This window comes from Bacillus rossius, assembly GCF_032445375.1.
Source record: "Bacillus rossius redtenbacheri isolate Brsri chromosome 4 unlocalized genomic scaffold, Brsri_v3 Brsri_v3_scf4_1, whole genome shotgun sequence".
Lineage (NCBI taxonomy): Eukaryota > Metazoa > Arthropoda > Insecta > Phasmatodea > Bacillidae > Bacillus > Bacillus rossius.
Genome location: NW_026962010.1, coordinates 4,627,844 through 4,650,005, shown reverse-complemented (window position 1 = coordinate 4,650,005; position 22,162 = coordinate 4,627,844). Strand labels below are relative to the sequence as shown.

The window sequence follows — 22,162 nt, the reverse complement described above, 5'->3', positions numbered from 1 at the left end:
CCGACGACGCCGTAACTCGCGTGGTGCCGTTCCGTTATCTCCCGCACGCGCGGCTGCCGTCAAACAACTTCAATCTTTACACAGAAATAAATATTCTCTACTTCTACAAAAAAAAAATTCCTTTGGAAACCGGCTCCCAAGAAATAATTTGTAATAGGTACTACAAGAAATATGTTACTTTGTTCAACATATGGCGATGAGGCATTATTTTTTTTAAATTTAGAAAACACTATATTTTGTTCTGTTGTGCTTATTAATGTGGGATGTTAATACTGTAAAGTTATTCAGGTGATGGTTTACAAATAACATTAAATACTGGACCTATGTACTTGCAAAATAAAATTACAGGCGTTGATTGCAGTTTAATGAAATACATGTATTAATTGTTTCACAAGTTGTCAACAATATAATTAAAGGCATGTTAACGAAATTTTTTACATTATGTATTTGTAGACAGTTACTTTCCTGAAAGCTGCTGCGAAAAAATTATTTACTGTATTGTCTTAGAAACTGAAGAATTTTAAGCGACTTTAAGATATTTTGAACCTAACAAAACACTTTCGTCTTAAGTTACATCTAAATCATCTCACACAAGATGTATTCTTTTGAAATATCAATATAAAATGTTTGAAAATAGTAAGTAAGTCGTTAATTAAAATACTTAAATTTTTTAGTGGTTTTTTATACCAAAATCTTTTTGCACTAACATGAATTTCTGGATTTATTTTTAATAATAATCTTGGGTTTTATTGTTTAACGGCGCTCGCATTTCACTTCCTCGTGAGCTCGTAAATTGCGTGTGAGTATGTGCGTGGCTCTATTTGATTTACGAGACTTGATGCCTCGCGAACTTTCTGATATGAGAAAATAAAGTGGTATATTGCGATGTTTTAAAACGTTTACATCACTGCTCATCAATGAACAGAATTGTGTTGCTTCTAAATGCAGTATAAAACGTGTCGTAAAATTTTACTTTAATGCATCTTTAGAATGATTTTTTAATGCTATTTTTGTTTTAGTTGAAATTTTTTTTATGATCTGTAAAATAAAAAAACTAAGAATTTTTGCATGAAAACGAAGAGATAGGAACTAAAAGGCGGCATATTTTGTTTCAACAGATATTTTTGCAAATTTAAGACAGTTTTTTTTTTAAATATTTTTAAGACAGAGATTACACACTACGATATAAAGATTATAACAAAGTTCATACTGACATAAGTTCTGTAGTTGTAACTATTAAAAAAATGAAATACCAAACGACAATGACTTCACAGGAAAAAAACACTATTTTTATCATTAAGTCATTATTATCTTCAATCATTACATTTCTATATATTCTATGATTTAACGAAACTATATTTTTAAAATAAAAATATTGTTTTTGCCTGAAATGCTTGTTAAAAAAAGATGACGATATTTTTTTCCTATCACTTTCTCTAATATAACCAAATAAAGATATATAATATTTCTAATTAGCTTAATTGATAACTTTAAACTAATATCTACGAAATCTGCAGGGATTTCTAATAGTAAGCTTTAAATATTAAATGAATGAAATAACATTTTATTCCTTTTATTGGTTTGATCTTTAGTAGTTTTTTTAAAATATCTTATTTTTATAGGTTTTAATATTTAATTATTTTAATTGATTTTATGCATGGAATTGACTTTACTAAAAATTTTTAGTTAGAAATATGGAAATTTGTGTTTAGGTTTCTGTTTATAAATTAAAGTCAGTTGTACCAGCAATTTTGTTAAATCATTAAAAATGAGTATGGGATATCCCATCAGGCACATGGCTAGTTCTAAAGATAAAACTTTTCGTACCAGAGATTTTCAGTCATTTTTTTTTTGTTGCGAGTGGTAATCTTTTTTTTTGTTGTTGTAAATTTTTAGTGTGAAATATTAATTTCTCCTTGATGTCTCATTACTTGAAAAGGCGAATTTCTCGTAAGGTTTTCTCGCAGCGGAACTCGTCTGGCTGGTTGGGTCCGCCGAAGTAACTGCTAACCTCCTTCCCTCGGGCGCCAGGACGTGCAAAGCCCTGTGTCAGCGCCCCCCCCCCACCCCCCCCCCCACTGTTTGAAAGTTACGGCCAGCTTGGGGATTCCCCAATAGTCCTGCCCGGGAGGGGAGGGGGGTGAATTAAGAAAAGGAGTAAGTAATAAAAATGCGCTCCGAACAGTTCTTTGTAATTACTTCCCTCGACGACACTAACAAACCAAATTTCACCCCCCACGCGGTCGTAAATTTTAGAGAAGCCTTCGTTAAATTCATTTTCCAGGCCACGTGGTGATCAACTAAGATGTTTTAATACACGCAAGTGTTTAATTGTGAGTGAAAAATCGTAATTTTTTTTATCTTCCTCTGAACAGGCATTCCTCTGATAGGTTTATATATATTATTTATTTTTATTTATTATTATTTGAGTGCCTACCAACAGTCAAAGCTTTTAACAGGTGGGCACTTAACAAATATTACATAAAGAAATAACAATAACATACACAAAACACAATGATAAACACAACAATATAAATGGGACAACACAAACATAAACACATAACAAAAGACACTTAAAAGATTATAATAGCTAAATTTGTCAATTTTAAATTAATTATTTTCAATGAAATAACAATAATACTAAGATTTAAAGTGATAAATACATTCTGTTAATTTGTTCACACTAGAATAATTTAATATACAATGCTTTTATTGAAATATACCAATGGGCACCGAATGTAGATGTAAAATAATAAATACGTCAAGAATGATGTATTTATACTTAGAATCAGTAAATCTGAATCATACATATGTTTGTCATTCAGGCAACTGACAATTTTTTTTTTTTTAAAATAATCTATCCCATTCTATGTATAAGATTGATATAAAATTTTGACAGCAAGCAAGCTAGCATTATCAAAGAAGACCTCAATGTTATCAGACTGAAGGTGCTAGATTAAAAATTATGGTAAAAACATTTATTGCCAAGATTAATCTCAGACTTTTTCCGCCTCGAAAGCCTAAATAATTTTCGTTAAGTACATTTTATTCGCTGGAATATACTGTAATCATAAACCACTTTATAATATAATGGCAAAAAAGCGTAAGTTTTCTGTTATTTTTACATAAAGAAATTGAATTCATTCAAAATAGTAGGATACGTGTATCTCAACTAATACGATTTATTACCATGTGGTTGATGTTAGCATGCTTACAACTGAACTATTGAGCAATTATCAAGCGCTTTTATGTGGATGTGGTCGTTTTTAATTTAGCTGCCAAATGGGCCATATTTGGCACAGGGAAATTATAAGGGTTTTAAGAGAAAAAAAAGGGGGAGTGGCAAAATCTCCTGTGCTCAAATAAATTCCGATTTTTATAATGCTTCGGTCTATCCTGATAGGAAAAATATTTCAAGTCTGTTGTTAATAAAGTTAATAGGAATCCTTACATGTTATCCGGTACGCAACATATCACATCTGTGGCCACAGATAAGTTTCCAGTACCTACTACACTGAACAGCAGAACAAAACATTTTGCCCTCGGACCGTTGGTTCCGCTCGACAGCCGTTAACTTGCATACATGTAGTCGGGGACGCACCACAACGCCGAACGTACAATAACGCCGAATGCCAAATTTACTACAACGCCGACAGCTAGAAAACTGCTGTGTACCACAACGCCGAATTACCACAACGCCGAAATACCATTATCACCGAAAAATGTCATTGCAGGACTGCCACAAAGGTTAGGTAAGGTTAGGTTAGGTTAGGTTAGGCTAGGCTAGGTTAGGCTAGCGTAGGTTAGGTTAGGTTGTGATATTTCGGCGTTAAGATACATTTAAGAAACACACACAAATTCATTCAGTTGTTTTCCATTTTTCTCCTGTGGCATACCCCCCCCCCCCTTCCACGCAGCAAAATGTTTCGGCGTTACTGTATTTCGGCGTTGTGCTACACAGCAGTTTTCCAGCTGTCGGCGTTGCTGTCAATTTGGCATTCGGCGTTATGGTATTCGGCGTTATTGTACGTTCGGCGTTGTGGTATTTCGACTTTGTGGTAACGACCCCACGTAGTCCAGCCCTTGATGAAGAATAACAGCTTCGGCAGAAATGAACAAGCGAGCGAGCGAGTTTTTAAGTACTCGCCGGAGATGAGTGGCATCTAACCTCGGAAGCAAGCAAATTCCTGCCCCAAATTATTTGAGACAGACAACTGACATGGTTACTCACTGAACGCATTGCCTGTTCCTTCCTCGATTCCCTTGACGGTTTGATTTAACATATTCATTTCTTATGAACACGCTGTTGACGATAAGCGAAGCAATCTAAAAAAAAAAATTTGTGCTCCACGACATTTTTTAACCTCATTATTTAAACAGATCCTCATAATATTGGATATATGTAAGGCTTGAACGAAAATTGTGCGCTTCAACTATGTTTATAAGCTAATTGCATGTTCAATTTCATGTAATCGCACGGTAAATATTTTTTTATTCAAAGTACAAAGTAATAATGAGAACCTCAAAATAAATACACGAAAAAGGACTGACGACGGAAGATGTGAAATAAAATAATTAAAATATTTTCCTAAACCAATTTACTTCATTTGATAGGCACTGTAATATTTATCTGTTCAGAAAACTCTGAAACAAAAAAAAATTGCGTATTTAGATACATTCAAAAATATGAGAGTAAACGTCTTCAAATCAGTTAAACTAAAGTAATTGAAAAACTAAGGTTAATTGAGCTACACTCTTTTAGCTATGATCTGACTGAATTCCAAAAGATTATACCCCTGGATATTGATTTTGAGATTCCCCTGATTCCCCTGACGTATAAAGCAAAATAATTTCCCGTGAGAAATTTTTTACAAATTGAAACTATTGTACTACGTTCGACATGCATCGACTTCGATAGCGTTATTTTTTTTTTCCGGAGCAAGCTTTGCATCCAAGAGTGGAGATTAGTCTTGGAAGAGCAGGACAGCAAGAGAGAGGGAGAGTGTGTGTGTGTGTGTGTGTGTGTGTACTGACGCCGACCCGCTAGGGTCCAGCCCGCCTGTTCCTGTAAGTAATTAGTCGATAATCAGTAATTACACATTCGAGGCGGCACCGGTGCCTCGGTCAAGCGTGTGTTGCGCAGACCGAGGGTGGACCAAACACCCCACACAGCGGACATCGACGACGGTCGGCATCTGGACTGGTTACAGCCGAGCAAAACTCGCCTTTACTGCACAATTGATTTTTTTTTCGCAAACGGAACAGAAACATTTATATATGATTACAAATATTTGTATATTTACATAAAATATTTTTTATCGCTACAAAACAAGAGTTCGCAGTAACACTGGGTTCTGAATCTTACCCGGGAATTTATGATTTTTGTTGTCCCAGTACCTCCACTAGTTAATGTTTTTTGTAAACCGTTCCCTGAATAGCTTTCCAGTGTTAACTGCGCTCATTAACAAGCACAATAAAACCAAATGAAGATCAGTTATTAATTGTTAGATTATCTATTACTATAGTTTTTAAAAATATGCTTGAGTGAAGCATCAATTTAAATGTATCATTTTGTGCTAATTTTCGTAATAAATACTCAATGTTATCTCGAAAATAACCTATTTCATATACGCAAGAATAACCATAGCCATGTGTTGTACAAAGTTACAACATAGATATTGTAGTATTACTAGCTATTTCTTGGCAACTGGTTTACAAAGGAATAATATTTTAAAGTGCCGACAGTTTTTTCTTTGAATCCATTTGAATGATAAATTTGTTTTCGTACCCAACTACTCGCATTCAAGCGTCTATTACTTGAACCTATAAAACCAAACAAAAATTAACAAGTATTCCAGTAGCTTCCTATTGACATCCTATAGGATCCTATAGAATGCATGAAACCTTTATCTTCTTTAAAACGCCACAGAATGTTATGGTTACCACTTAAATCTTATAGTTGTTCTATGCACGACGAGAAGACTGCGCACCAGCTCAGAGCCTTGCGCTTAGAGGCGATACCTCGCTAGAAGCACCAGCGAGCAATGCACTTATCATCTCGTCTCACTTATTTAATTACACCCCTGACTAGGCGGGCCTTTTATTTTGAACCTCGAGAGAGCTGTGATGTGATTTCCCAAATCTGCGATGTGGTTAGCGGTCACGAATACCAAGCCGTGAGCGAAACAACGCAATGAATAGAAGAATCGCAGGTTTCCGAAGCCATTGGCTGAGGTTGTCTGGCTTTTGGGTTCCAGTCAAGTCGAAAGAGAAGAGTTCACCAACGTAATCCCTATCTTCAGGGTAGCGGTCTCTTACAGTAGTAGACCTGAAGATGGTTGGTGACTGCAATATAAACCAAAACGCGGTGAACTCTGCATCTGACGCGGCTAGAACGTTTAAGCCGAGGAATCTTATCATTAAAATAGTTTACTAGTAACCATTCACACAACACGTGTATGCTGAAAAGAGTAAAATAAAATTCAATAACGAGCAGAATCTTTTTTTTTGTGTGTGTTTTGGTTTGCCTTTCAGCTATAATGATATTTGTCCACCACAGGGCAAGAGTTATTTCGAACAAAACGGCAACGAAATATCGCCTCATGGATTCCAAGTAAATTATCAAACATGTTTGCACGAATGGACTATACCGGTTTCAATGTAAACGAGTTTACTAAAAAAGAAGTTTGGCATATATCAATTTACCACGGGAGAATATTAAAGACATAATTTGTATTAATAAAGGTGTTTATAATAGCTTATTTGCATATTTTGCAACGTTTTTCCTGGCCATTAGGAAGCAACATTTTAAAAAAACTTAAAAATTTAATAATAAATTAAACTGATCGCTGTGTGCAATTTGGAAGACTTTTGAGGAAATGAGGTTAAGTATTCGTAACCGTGATTGGCTGTTAGAAAGGAATACCGACTATCCATTGATTATTTTTGTTTTAGATAACTAATGCCCTAGTCTTTTGCTGGGATGAAAAATGTAAAGCAACATACCCACTTCGATTAAACATTGTGCTGTGGTAAAACAATACAGTATAACCCTATTATAATGTTACTGTATTAATATTTTTATGCTTATAACGTCATATTTTCAAAGTCCCAACATTTTTCCCATAAAGACATTTTATTTATTTCCTGTGTACAAAGTTTCACGAAGTAAGCATTTCCAGCCCATAATGTGTGTTTAATAAAATTAAAGAAATGCAAAACAAAAAGATTGGAAACATCTCTGTATTCTATAAAGCAACGGTGTTAATGTTCGCAGCTACGTGTATGTTGGTACATTCGGCTTGGAAAACCAAATAACAAACCCTTTCATTACTTGCCATTCTGGTGTGTTTTCAGTTGTACAGACGTTGTACTACAATGTTTTAGTTTTTCAATAATATACGATGGCACAAAATAAATCATAAAGCCCTTTACAATGCTTATAGAGTTTGATTTATTTTATTAATGGATAGGAACCAACAGAAAACACATGTTCAAGTGACGAAGGAATTGGACATAGGCGTTTCCACTCTAACGCTACCGTTGTGAATTGTAAGACAATTTTACAGAAATGCTGCAGCGTGTTTCTGTAAAGACAAAGAAAATAGAAGCTGAAAGGGCCAGCGACAATGGAAGCTTATATGCATATGACATCGTTATATAGAATCACACATATAAAAATACACTTGAAAATATTTATAAACACAATTACTAACACTAATATTTAGAGACCGGAAAAATTCGCGAATTAATTTCGCGATAGGCTAAAATACAAATAGTTGTACCTCAGTGCAGCCTCTGCTATTGGCTCGCAACTCACCTGGATGACTCTGGGCCAGTGAGAAACACCAAACCAAAGCTTTATCGAATCACAGGCTGCTGTGTTGGGACGTCTCACAAGAGAGCAGCCAATGAGTGGGTGACATTTGACCGAGTGTACGTATAACTATGGAGTTCATCCTACAGGGCATTGAACCCGCGAATTTTTCCGGTCCCTACTAATATTCAAAATAAATGTTTTTAAATTTATGGATTAGTATTCAATATCAGTCCCTAAATGAAAGATTTAAACATACATAATTTATATTTGTAAGTAGATTTTTTTTGGTTTTGTGAAAATTTCGTTCCATGTTACGCGCGGATCGTAAAAATTCACTCTCATCATTGTTTTTTTTTTGTCAGAACGCGCCTAAAAAGTATAACTTAGAAAATTCTGTACTTTTTACAAGGAAAATCCTTGGAAACTAAGTTGCCAACGTCATCACTTGCAAAACTGCAAGGCAAAGTTTTGTAAAATTGCAAAAGGTACAAAACTCGGCCTTGCAATGTTGCAAGTGATTTCGTTGGCAACTAAGGACTATAAAAGTACAAAAAAAAAACTACAGAGTAAGGTGTTTCGAGACTAGCCATCAAGCTCACACCCAATGCATGGTACATTATCATGTAAACAGGTCTATTGTAATTTGTTGGCGTCATTAAGCTTAGTTTACACCGAATAAAATAAGCTTTTCAAAAAAAATTCATTTACTTTGCTTTACGCCTAACAGACTATGAAGTTGTGTTACTTTTTATTTACGGTAATTAACTTTACCTTCAGATCGACGAATATCGTTGGTGACGGAAATAAACACCAGAATGTTCAATGCGAACAATCAAGTACTGGAAGTAATACCAAATCTCCTACTTTTTTTTAATGTAGCAGAATTATCTAATTACAACGAATGTTTCAAAAACAATATCTAGCTTTTGATGGTGATTTACTCTCAATACGTGGCTGCCATGCGCGAAGACCGTGGTTCTGTCTTAACTAGAGCAGGACTGCATTCAAGGCTTCAGATTTGCTTGGTTGGATAGTGCTATCCACTCCACAGGGCACGTCTTATTCAAGAGTGTTGTATGGTGAATGTTGCACTTGTGCCTTTCTCGCCGGGATGACCATGGTGCACTAGACCGATAACGTCTTATAAATCGACGAACGCCGGCTGCACGCACGAAAAAGCATGACTCATTGTCACGTTCCGCCTGAGCCTGGCGTGCAAGCGAGAGCGCAGAACAAGCGATAGAGAGGCACGATCGGCTTGTGACGCATCTGTCTCTCTTCCACTCCATCGGCCGATGCGTCCGAGTAGAAGAGAGACAGCGGCAGCACACAACCTGCACGTGAACTGTTTTGTCAACTGTTTATAAAGAACGTTATAACGTAAAATTATCGTCCGTAAACCGACTTTAAAGACACCCCCTTTTTTATTTATTTATTAATACTTAGAAAAATGATATCGTATATGTATTTATTTAAATAATTAAACACCAAAGGAAGCGGCACACCACCCAAGATATTTTACGAATAAGATCGAGTACTTGCAACAATTTTATAAATTTAAGTAAGTGTATTTAAATAAACAAATATTTATAACAGCTAATTAACAAGTACTTTCATTATTATTATTTTTAAACGTTAACCTCTTTTGAAAATCAATATAATATAACATAACTAGCCCTAATCGTAGAAACTTAATATTTTAATTGTACAATTGCATAAAAAAATTAATTTAGCACGATAACCCTTAAAATATAATACCACTGCAGCTACATGTAGGTATTTATGAAGTGTGTAAGTATGAAAGCTAAAAAAGATACACAATTAAAAAAATAAATAAACAGCTGATGCCTACTCACCTTTTCATATCCACATGAAAAACAACATAACCTGGGTAGCTTTTATCAAGCGTTGATATTCAAGTATGGATATTTGCGTGTATGTCGGTGAAACATGAATAAATTAAAATATTAGCTTTCTCGACATACTACACACGGAATTCATATTAAAAGTACGTTCAATATATTTTTTTTTGAAACAGTATAATGCAATTTTTTAAAATATTTATTTCTTAAATTTTTTCACTGCGGAGATAACAGCGTTAGTTATATTTAATTATTTATGATTAAAAAAATTTGCTGGTTTATGAAATGGAGGGAAAAGGGTTGGCCCATGTCCTGGACGTTTGCGTTCGAGGAGTCATGAGGACGAACGCGCATCTGGCCCGCTAGCAGGAGGTGGACCTTAATGCACGCCGAACCCGCCCGCGCCTGCCGACATCCGCGATGGTCCCGAGTAGTTCGCGATGCCGCCGCCAGGAGCGCATCGGCGTGGCGCGCTGCGAGGCTGCCGCGCGGGAACTGAAGTAGTGAAGTCGCCGAGACGCCCGAAGCCAGGTCACGTGGCCGTCTTCGCCCCTCCCCCTTCCCCCCCTTCTCGATGGTCGAGCATCGGCGACTCAGTCAACAGTCGAGGGTGCAGCGAGCGCCGCCGGCTAGTTTGCATGGGGTCGTTACCACAACGCCGAAATACCAAAACGCCGAACGTACAATAACGCCGAACACCATAACGCCGAATGCCAAATTGACCGCAACGCCGACAGCTAGAAAACTACTGTGTACCACAACGCCGAAATACATTAACGCAGAAAAATGTTGCTGCGGAGGGGGGGGGGGGGGGGGCACAGGAGCAAAATGAAAAACAACTGGATGAATTTGTGTGCTAACCTTACCTAACCTAACCTTTGTGGCAGTCCTGCAATGACATTTTTCGGGGTTAATGTATTTCGGCGTTGTGGTAATTCGGCGTTGTGCTACATAGCAGTTTTCTAGCTGTCGGCGTTGTAGTCAATTTGGCATTCGGCGTTATGGTTTCCGGCGTTATTGTACGTTCGGCGTTGTGGTGCGTCCCCGTTTGCCTGTGGAGTTTTCAAACTCGGGGCGCTGCGACAATCGAGGTCAATAAAGATCGCAGGGATATGGAGGGAGGAATCGACAATGGGCTGAAGCTGGCGATGCGACTATTTTAAGAGGCCCAGCCTGATCAGCAGGAAGTTCGCTGGTGCTTCTAGCGCGGTGTCGCCTCTGAACGGGCGCGCAGTCTTCTCGTCGTGCATATGAGCGGTGACCGTGACATTATATGGCCAGGCTGTCTTGCAAGGCCTTTGGGTGCTTCCAATAATCTTTAACGGGCGTTGAACGTCTAACAATTATTCTGATAACATGCGTTTCAGCATATTTTTCTCTCTTCTAACAATACAGTTTAAAAATGAAACACGTAAAGGGAAATAGAACCCATCCACCCTCAGGTTACTCTTAAGTTATTTTCCTAAACAGACACCTTTCAGATATGTTAGCAGTTTTCAAATAGCGTAGTTTCTTCTGAAGCTCTGCATGTTGTATGAATGCCCAGGTAAGCAGGGCCCATGTAGAGACATGCAAAATTCGCGGATTCATTTCGCGATAGGCTAGCATCAAAACAACTATACCTTCGTACCGCTTATGCGATTGGCCCACATTTTATCCGGGGAACTGTGAGCCAATGGGAAAAAACTAAACCAAGAAAGTGCCGAATTACGGACAGCCTAGTTGAGACGTCTCACGCGTCAGTAGCCAATGAACAGGTGACATTTCCGCGAGTATTTAAAGGACTGTGGAGTCTATACTAGAGGTCAATGAATTCGCGAATTTTGCAGGTCTCTAGCCATAACGCACGGTTTTTACCCGCGGGTCAACTAAAGCTAAACGATTTTTTTTATTAAATGTTTCTTGCTGTTACAGACGCATCAAACATACTACAGCTATTAATGCTTGCAGGTATGAGGTGAGAGAAGTTTGTTTATTTAAAAAATTGTATTCAATTAAAAAAAATTATTGTTCGTTCACAAATTTCAGAGATTTCTCAGTTAAATTTAGTATACAAAAACTTCATATACAATAATAATGTATTTAACATTTCACCTGTTTAACTGTCTTTCGAAAACCTAATTCTTACACGCATTTTAGAAACACCTCACTAGCGACGCGATAGAAATAGAAAGTATTTTTAATCGGGAATTGTGTCGCGTTCACCACTTTTTGTAGCAATGACGTCATAGATGTGTCGAACGTGATCGGTAGAGACCTGCAAAATTCGCGGATTCAATGACCTCAAGGATAGACTCTACTACACTCTACACATTCGGGCAAATGCCAACTGTTCATTGGCTGCTGGCTTGTGAGTCGTCTCGACTGAGTGTCTGTGATTCGACACTTCTATGAGTGAGGGTCTCTAATTGGCCCTCAGTCCTCCAGATTAACAGTGAACCAATGTCAGAAGCAGCACTAAGGTATAATTATTTGAATTGTAGCATATCACGAAATGAATCCGCGAATTTCGCAGGACTCTAGTGATCGGTTAGAAATCTTCGCCTCGCCGCCGTCAAGATTTTGTGATTCCAGCATTAGCTGTAAAGACATCGAGAAACAATTGAATACCGGAATCGATCCGTGAACAATATACAAATTTCGGGGAATTTCGGAACTGTTCGGGTGTGGCGCTCATCTCAGTGAACTGTAAGGCTTCCAATTGTGCAGCAGCTTTATCCATAGACCAATAACTAGGTGTACTTTTTTTTTTTTTTTAGTATTTATTCGTTATTGAACAACTAAATAACCAGCTGCTAAATGAACTAACTGAAAACTTTGTTGAGTTTTTGAATGCTGAAAATAAATGCAAGAGAATAAAAACTGTATTATTTGAGGAAAAACTATTTACAGAAATAACTTTAGTGCCTTCTGAATAAGCTTTTAAAGACCTGCCACTTATTTTGAAATTGTTACACTTAGTGATTGAAATACGCATTTCCCCGAATAATAACATAATATATACGTTCGTAGTGTGAAAGAAGTCCGCTGAGACATTTCAACAAAATTTTGTGTCCTTTGCACATACAAAAAAAGGAGGTTGTTTGTAAAGTCGGTTTACGGACGATAATTTTACGTGAAAAGTCATAAGAAAATATTGATGAAAAATTGTATACTTTTTAATTTTCAAATATTAATTAAAGTTTTTTTTTCAAATTTAATTTAAATAATTTGTTTAAATATAATCACGAACAATTAGTTAAAAATTCCGCCTTAACCTTTTTGATATTATAGAAGATTTTCTCGCACGGTGGTTGGCCGGTTCTTGCACGCTCGGCTCAGGCGGAACGTGACAATGAGTCATGCTTTTTCGCGCGTGCAGCCGGCGTTCATCGATTTAAAAGACGTTATCACGTCAAAAAGGAGTGTTTCACAATGTTTTCCGTCAAAAGTTTACTTTTGAATATCTCTGAATCAATCTAAGTGCCTTGCGTTGAAATTAACTGCATTAGGTATTTGCTCGGAAAAATAAATTGTAAATTGTGTGTTTGCTAGCAGCTCTTCACCAAGCGCATTCAGGCGACAGGTCAGTTTGTGCGCGTGCCTAAGTGGCTCTTAGCGCCTTCTTGTTGCAGTCCAAATAATAGTAACTCCGCTTTTACAGGATGGTTAAATAACACTAGCGGTTGTTGATACACAATGAAGAACATTTTAAAATGCGCACTGATTTTATTCAACGAAATCTGACTCAGCTAAAAGTGGAATATTCGAATAAATATATACACTTATAACAGGATCAAAAATGAATAAAAAAAAATTAAAAAATGCATTTCAGTTATGAAATATCTTTTTAAGGACAAACTCAATGAAAATAAATTATTTTCAACCGACGAATTAACAAAACCTAACTGTTCTGTGTTTAGCTAGCAACGAGCAAGCGATAGCCTCGCGTGGGTCGGTACCACAACGCCGAAATACCACAACGCCAAACGTACAATAACGCCGAATACCATAACGCCGAATGCCAAATTGACCGCAACGCCGACAGCTAGAAAACTGCTGTGTACCACAACGCCGAAATACAGTAACGCCGAAAAATGTTTCTGCGTGGAGGGGGTGCCACAGGAGCAAAATGAAAAACAACTGAATGAATTTGTGTGCTAACCTTACCTAACTTAACCTTTGTGGCAGTCCTGCAATGACATTTTTCGGGGTTAATGTATTTTGGCGTTGTGGTATTTCGGCGTTGTGGTGCGTCCCCGCCTCGCGTTTGAACTACGCGCTGTTTCTCGTCGACTTCCGCCCGGTCACGTGACCGCCTTGACCGGCGTTTCCCCCTCCACTGGTGTTTCCCCCTCCCTTACGCACCTGCGCAGTTTTGGTCAGGCCGTGCTCGCTCATGCCCGCAGGCTACTGGCTCGTGCTTCTGCATGCTGATCGCGACCGAGAAGCAAACATGTCACATCAGAGGCTATCGTTTAGTTGGGTTTTATTCCGTCACGGATGGACGGTCCACAGTAACGTCAGGCTAATCCTCTTCTACATGCATCTGGAAGGCCTCCATAGAAATAATCGCATCGGATTAATTTAGTCTTGTCTTTAACTTCGATAAATACATTTCTTTGCTCCCGCGGAAGCTTGGCAGTAATTGTTCGGCCTCAGCCATGGTTCACTGTTTGCGCCCTGCTGCAGTATTTCGTATTAGGCGTGTTGGCTTTTGCCTGCATTTTGACAGCACGCCAAAGGGCTTAAGTTTAGGGTGCGTTGCTGACCTCCGTAAAACGTTTTGTCTAATTCATGTGTGGACACCACGCGTGTAGACTTTGCCTTAGCGAGGACAAATGCCTTTCGGTTGCGTCGCCTCTGTGGCAGTTTTTTTTAATGTTCGTTTAGCATTCTCCAGTTATCCTGAATTCTAGAGACCGGTAAAATTCGCGGATTGTTATGCTAAAATGCAAATAATTGTACCTTTACGCAACATCTGCTATTGGTTCACTGTTAACCTGGGGGACTGTGGGACAATCATAGACCCCCAGTCAAAGCAGTATCGAATCACGAGTCTCCCAATTGAGACGCCCCACAAGTCAGCAGCCAATGAACAGGCGAGGTTTGCCCGAGTGTGCAGATGATAGTGGAGTCTTTTCTGGCGGTCATTGAACCCGCGAATTCTTCCAGTCCCTATGAATTACCTTAATTGTATGTAGGCTCACGAGCATAATACAGGTCTTTGATCTCTCACGTGAGCAGCGCGATCTACCGTCATAGGTTGTTCTGCCTGGCACGCTCTTGTGAAGTTGTTGTTTGTTAAGAGGTTACGTCTACTCGCGTTTGCATGTGCCTGTTCGACCCGCGCCGTTGCGCTAACATGCTTCCAAATTTCCACGCGACGGTTTTGCTTAAGCCGATCTCTTAACCTTCGTAGAGCATATCAGTTCTAGTTATGCTTAGTTCAACTACTAAGAAAGCAATTTGCTACTTTTGGCGCGTGTACGTACTGAAGTTTTGTATGATGTCATGTATCTAAGCTGCAGAATATAAATACCTTTTGGTTCTTCCTAAAAGTGATCACAGTAGCGAATGCCTCCAGGTTTCCACTTTATTTTTCGTTTTCATTTTTCACTTTATTTTTTTTGTATGATGCCATGTATATAAGAGGCCGAATATATAAATACCCTTTGGTTCTTCCTACAAAAGGGCACAGTAGCGAATGCCTCCAGCGGACCATTTTATTTTTCGTTTTTATTTTTTAATTATTCAGGGGGGAGGGATTCAAACCACTTTCCCTACTGTTTTCACTACCTGTTCGAAGCTATTCAAAATAAAAACTGCCGATGCTATTCATTTGCAATTTAAACATATTTTAGAAAGTAATTTAAGGACGAATGATTTTTTCCTATTTTTATATTTCAAACGGTTCGGACTATATGACAGTGATTACCAAAAATTTGTTTCGATGTAACATTACAAAAAGGTAGTAAAAGTCATCCCAAGTATTCCAATTATATCCAAAAACTACACGTTATTACAATCACCCGTTACCTATTTATGTTTCCCAATAACAATCATTAAAGCCCAAGGACAGACGTTTACCAAATTAGGCATATAATTGACTAAAAGTTGTTTCAGCTATACGAAGAATGTTCTCGAGTTGGTGATTCCATGAAATTGGTTGTTCTTGCTCCTGAACGTAAAACCATAAATGTATAACCATTTACACTGTAATGTACCCGTTAATAATACCCTTATTTTTTCCATTTCTGTGTGTAAATAAACCTGTGTAATTGATTCTGTCCCCGTGAGTATATTCTTTGCCATACAAAACTATTCATTTGCGCACTAACTACGACAGGAAGGCTGAACTCGACAATGATCCGCATGTTCGTCATTATATTTTTATACATGGATGCTGCCAACAACTATTAAGACTTTTATTTTCGAGGAAATTTATCTTGTAAAGATTTACGAAGTTGACTATCATGTACGCCAAGCACATATAAATGATAAAACATACTATACAATTTTTTTGGAAAATATGTTTTTATGATACCCTGCATTATTAATTACTTTTGAATCTCAAACAATTTTTTGTTTCAAATATCATTCTTGAAACGTGTTCATAAGCAAGTTAAAAAGTAATACTCAAGCAGCTGAAACAATTAAACAAACTGAAGAAACCTTTTAAAATAAAGAATGCCTATAAGACCTTTTTGAGGTTATGATTTTGTAACACCCCTCGTGCCTCAAAATTGAATTTATTTTAAATTAATTAAAAGGAGCCTTGGAAACTGCTGGGTAAGAAAAACGAGTTAAATAAATTGATTTACCAGAGGCGGCACGAGGTGGGGAACAAACAAAATTTAGGAGCTTCCTGTAACAAGCAAGGAGGAAGTTGGTGGAACGTTAAAATCAATAAATAAAAACTACACGATTAACTTGATCTATAGTTTCCCTGTTTTATTTGCCCTGATGAATTATCTTGTTTCCATTTCTTTACATACATTACATACAAAAGGTTTTAACAAGTTTCAAAGATTTAAAAAAAAAAGAAAACGAAAAGGGGGCCGGCCCGCGATTATTTAAAACAATTTACATTCTTAGTTTGAAATATAAACATTTGCATTATGAGTTTCACACCCAAAATTGGATGGATGCGATGATTACATTGATAATTAGTTCTATTCGTTCTAGATGTTCTTGAGGAAAACACTGGTCGCTGGTGGGTTGGACATCCGCTTAAGATAGTTCGTAGCTAGGTAAGGGGGAAATGTTGAATTTACATTACCACCCGGGGTCTTCAAACGATCACGTCGGGTAGTAGAAACGTTTCTTCTAATGTGACCCACGGAACAGGAGGGGGGGGGGGGGTGGCCACGAGATGGGAGCAATCAGTCTCTCCCCGTCATCGACCCTGTCTGCAAAAGACCAAATCAAAACTGATTAGAACTTGTATACAGGCAGTCTAAGGGGCAGAAAATGCCCAAAAAATTTAAGGGGAAAAAAAGGGGGGGTCGCGAATTATCACTCACCAAAAGAGGGGAGTTGCCCAGCACGCCGCAGTCGTGGAGTCAGCCAGAGTCTGGAGCTCGCGAATTGCGCGGCAGGACGCGGATGATTTCTTCATGAGAACATTTAAAAGAGAAAAATTTTGAAGGCAAATAATTAAACTATGCAGACAGACTAATCTACTAGGAATGACTTGAGGGATAGCATCCCTTATACAAAGCGACTACATAGTCGTTAGCGGTCGGATGAAGTCTTGCAGAGTTTGCCGATTCGCCGATACTCGCTGGAGATCTGTCTGCGGACGCGACGCGAGTTGATCTGTCTCGCGGCAAACCGCGTCTCGTAATTAAAAGTGGCCGCCGGCTCTTACAGGTGGAGGGAGGTCTGGGCCGCCGAAAGATTCCGAACTTGCCCGAATGCGGGCGGAAAAAAAACTCTGGCAGTAGTTTTGAAGTTGGCATCACTGGGCGACAGTAGAGAAGTTCGCGACTTGGTCGCTAGGTAGCGCTTGTGCTCAGTTTTAGCGCACACGTTTTTGCGAAGAGACCTTGGGGATGGTCACTGTGGCCCAGGGGGTTACGACCGGTCATTGGTCTTACTTGGAACTGAGAAGGGGGGGGGGGGGGGGGTAACATGCAACGCTGCTGGGAATCTCCGCCCCGTCGTGGCTGCAGAGGAGCGAACATAACACTAATACGTGATGAAAAAGGCCAATCTCAGCTCGTCTCTGAGAACTGGTCGCCTGCAGGCTACAGGCTTGTCTATGCAGCTAGGGTCACGAAGAGAAATGATATTACAGGCTTGAGGCGTGACTGAAGGCGGGGGAAATGGTAAGCAGTCTGCCAGTCAGGGATTAGGCCAGCAAAATATCCGATACGCCGATGGGAAAGGGGCTTCAGAGCACTGAGACAAAGTTTAACTCAGAGGAGTACACCAGACTAACAAAATAAAATCACAGTATAGTAGAGAAAATAAAATTTCCACACAAAAATTTAAAATCATAATAAAAATTTAAAATATATCGTGTCGAATTTACTAATTAACGGCACAATTTCATCCGATCGTCCGCCGGAAGTCAAAGCGTGGCAAGGTTTGGACGGACGGACGGATGGAATTTTTCTGGACACCTGATTGGCTGTATGGGAACGTTACCACAACGCAGAAATATCATAACGTTGAATGTCAAAATTGACCACAACGCCGACAGCTAGAAAATTGCTGTGTACCACAACGCCGAAATAACAACTGAATGAATTTGTGTGTGTTTCTTAAATGTACACTAACGCCGAAATACCACAATGAAACCTAACCTAACCTAACCTAGCGTAATATAACTTAACCTAACTTAACCTAGCCTATCCTAACCTAACCTAGTCTAACCTAACCTTGTCTAACCTAACCTTGTCTAAACTAACCTAGTCTAACCTAACCTAGTCTAACCTAACCTAGTCTAACCTAACCTAGTCTAACCTAACCTAACCTTTGTGGCAGTCCTGCAATGACATTTTTCGGCGTTAGTGTATTTCGGCGTTGTGGTAATTCGGCGTTGTGGTACAGAGCAGTTTTATAGCTGTCGGCGTTGTGGTCAATTTGGCATTTCGGCATTAGTGTATATCGGGGTTGTGGTGCGTCCTCGGCTGTATGTCTCGTGATTGAAGGACGGGCGGGTTGTCGGACGGATGCGACTGTGGGCGCACAATTGCAACGAAAAAAAAAAAAAAAAAAACAGTCACAGTAACAGTAGGTCGTGTGCGCAAGACTTGATAGCCATGTTTCCTGACCACTTGATTCACAATAGCGCATACGACGCGACGGCCGTGTGAGTGGTAAAAGAAGGTCATGCGTATAGGAGGGAAATGAATGTATTGCATTTCTGTTACTGATTCATGGCGCAACAACCAATAAGAGTATATGAGGATGTCATTATTGCAGGACTATGAAATTGTTTTTTTTTTAAATTAGGAATCACATTGTGGCAAGTTTCCGTGGATATATTACAATGTTGAGGTGTCATTCCTGCTTTAAAAAATTAAATAAATTCTGTTATTTATACAAATTGACAGTTCATTTAAATTTTAAAACAATACGTGGTTAGAATTGTTACTTAAAATCGTACATAGGTAACGAAAATTAATTTATATTTTAAAATAAACTGTGTTACACCGTTACAGGTCAGATGTCACTGGGTAATAATTTGGTAGTTAACAAAGTTATTTACTGACCCTACCATCAAATGTGGGATATGTCGTGAAATTTAATTAAGTAAAATGAACAGTAAGATTTCTTCTGTGAACCGATCTCGCACAGGTCATGTTCACAGTTTGTTGTGTGCATGGCCTGCTGTGCACTCGCTCATGTTTTTTTTTTATTGTGCACCCAGCTTAAGTCGACGGGAGGCAGAAAATGTAGGCTTCGTTGGGAAGCTTCTTTCAGTCCCGTGCTGGTTGTTCATTCCATCAGCGACTTCATCTCACCTCTGGCACTCGCCGCGCTCAGAGAGATAGAGAGAGAGAGAGAGAGAGAGAGAGAGAGAGAGAGAGAGAGAGAGAGAGAGAGAGAGAGAGAGAGAGAGAGAGAGGCCACGGGTGATGCTTCCTCGCGATAGGCAGAGGCAACAACAGTCTCCGTCGACAGCCTCGTTCTGTTCTCACTCTGACGAGAACCCTGCCAGAACTGCCTCTCGCACTCACAAGCGACTTTTAGAAAACATTCAACTGCACATTAGGAATAAACAAGACGACGCAGATTAACAGCCAGCCTTTTAAAAACCACATTATTCCTCCCCGTCTCCGAAATTTGATGGGAAATAAAGGACGTTACCCTAAAAAATTTCCACAAAGAAATTATTTAGCTTTATCACCAGAAATGAGACCGGGATGTTAGAAAAACAGTAAATTTAAGAAATTTTCAAGGATGAATTGACCCTCAAAAAAAAAATTAATTACGCGTTTCTAGATACTGCATCTTCGTAAAACAATACGCAGTATTCAAATTCCCCGTACTTCTGTATAGTTAACAAAATCCGTGTCTACGTTTTTTATTCTACTCAACGGATTGATTGGTGTGAACGATATACACTATACATTTTTTATGATTTTCGGCAGCCGTGTGTTTGTGAAAAGTTTAAAGTTGGAACGTGAGAGCTATATTTAAAAATAGTGTTTTTAAATTTTAATTACATTAAACTTTTTTCTAAGTTTCCAAGAACGTAAAACAATATAGCTAAAAACTTTGCCTAATGCACGTCTCAAATTGTTTTCATAAAATTGGGAATTTTTTATATGTACGTTTAAGGCTTATAAAAAATGCAAATTATATAATATAGGCATAATTTTAGCCTAGGTTTAAAAACATTAACTTACATTTTCATGTTATACTAGCGGAAAAAAAATTATGACTTCGAACAGGAATATTTAAGTCGAAATTTAGTTGATTGTAATGTTTATATGTTTTATGAAAACATATAAACAAAATGGGCAAAACAAAATTAAGGCCAACATTTTTTATCCTTTTCAATCACATTTACTTGCATATTAAAAAAATATCTACAGTGAAATAGGTAAATAATCTTTCTGTTGAAATTAAATTATGTTTCTTTGAAGGCACTTCTTTTAAAGCAAATGCGTGAGACCACAATGAACGAATATACAAAAAATTCTCTCAAACATCTGTTCTACTCGGAAATGGGGAAATAATGGTCAAAACGTGTTAAATAATTATCTTGCTTGCATAATAAGTATAAATATTTATTTTACTGCTAAATATTTTCAGTCACTCGCAAAAAAAATCCAGCAATTAACAATATTTCAAGAGATATACAGCAAAAGATAGACATTTTCTAAACGAACCTCTCTCAGGTATTCGATCTTGACCTCAAACGACTCTGTTGGCAGCGTAGAGAAAGTTGTATCTATGACACATAATTAGTTTCTTCAGAGACATATTCTGCTTGTGTGCAAACCATTAAAAGTCAAAATAAACCAAAACACCTAACTTCTAGGTGTTGTTGCAGCATTTTAAAAACAAAAACTAAAGTATTCGCAAACATGAACTTCATGCTATCTCGAATCCAAGAACAGTGGACATTTGTGCTTTAAGTCGGCACTTAGTTGATCTTGATGTTTATATGTTTTCTGGCGCTTCAGAGCAACGACTTATGCATACATCAAAACACAACATAATAATTAAGGTAAACACGTATTTACCAGTTTTAAAAACATTAACTAGCATATTTAGTAAACATCAAGAGTAAAATGGTATTAGAAAGATCAAACGGAGCAGTTTTTTTTTTTCAGCGACGCCTAATTTATCTTGAACGACCAGTACCTATACAAGTTGCATCTCGCATCGTGAGAACTACACTCTGGCCTCGTATGAAAACCACAGGAAGATGCTTTGCACCGACTTGACTGACACTTTGAGAGGAGATGCGAGATAAAAAAAAAACCATCATCCACTCTTACGAATCTCACCACGACGCGTGCGATGAAACGTCTGCGAAACATTTTCACCGGACAACCACAAAGGTGCCGCCACACGTCACGTCATTCTCTCCCTCTTACTAACCACTCGTGAATCCATTAAGCAGCTGCCACACAGTGGAGTGGCAACAGAACCAAACTGCTGAACAAGTTGCTAGTGAAAGTTACAGTTCTATGTCGAAGCTCGCTAGTGTTTCGGCAAGTCTCTGCAGATGTGCCATAACATGTTGGTAAGATAACAATGAAAAAAAAAATATATATACTAGCTAATTCCCGGCATGCATTGCAATGCATCAATACATTTATTTTGAAATTTGTTTTAAGTAGGTACACATAAATAAATCATTTCTTTATCTCTCTCTCTCTATTTATACATATTTCTATACATCTCTATATTTCTATCTACATATATATATATATCTATATTTATCCCTATATATATCTCACTTTAGATATCTTTATCTCTCTTCTCTATATACTTATATTTATACATCTATAAATGTCATTCTATACCAATG

The 22,162-nt window shown here is 38.0% G+C and overlaps 1 protein-coding gene across 10 annotated transcripts in view; it reads right to left on the bottom strand.

The window, feature by feature from the left end:
- Window positions 1-22,162, bottom strand: part of LOC134541618 (somatostatin receptor type 5-like) — a 719,278-nt gene that overhangs the window by 190,110 nt on the left and 507,006 nt on the right. For 3 of the 10 annotated variants that reach the window (XM_063385167.1, XM_063385174.1, XM_063385176.1), the window contains exon 1: window positions 9,676-10,178. The exons of 6 other annotated variants lie outside the window; for them this stretch is intronic. The gene's annotated coding sequence lies outside the window, so the exon portion shown is untranslated. Of the gene's footprint in view, window positions 1-9,675; window positions 10,179-22,162 lie in introns of those variants that run through there. One more of the 10 variants, XM_063385169.1, reaches the window with a different exon arrangement.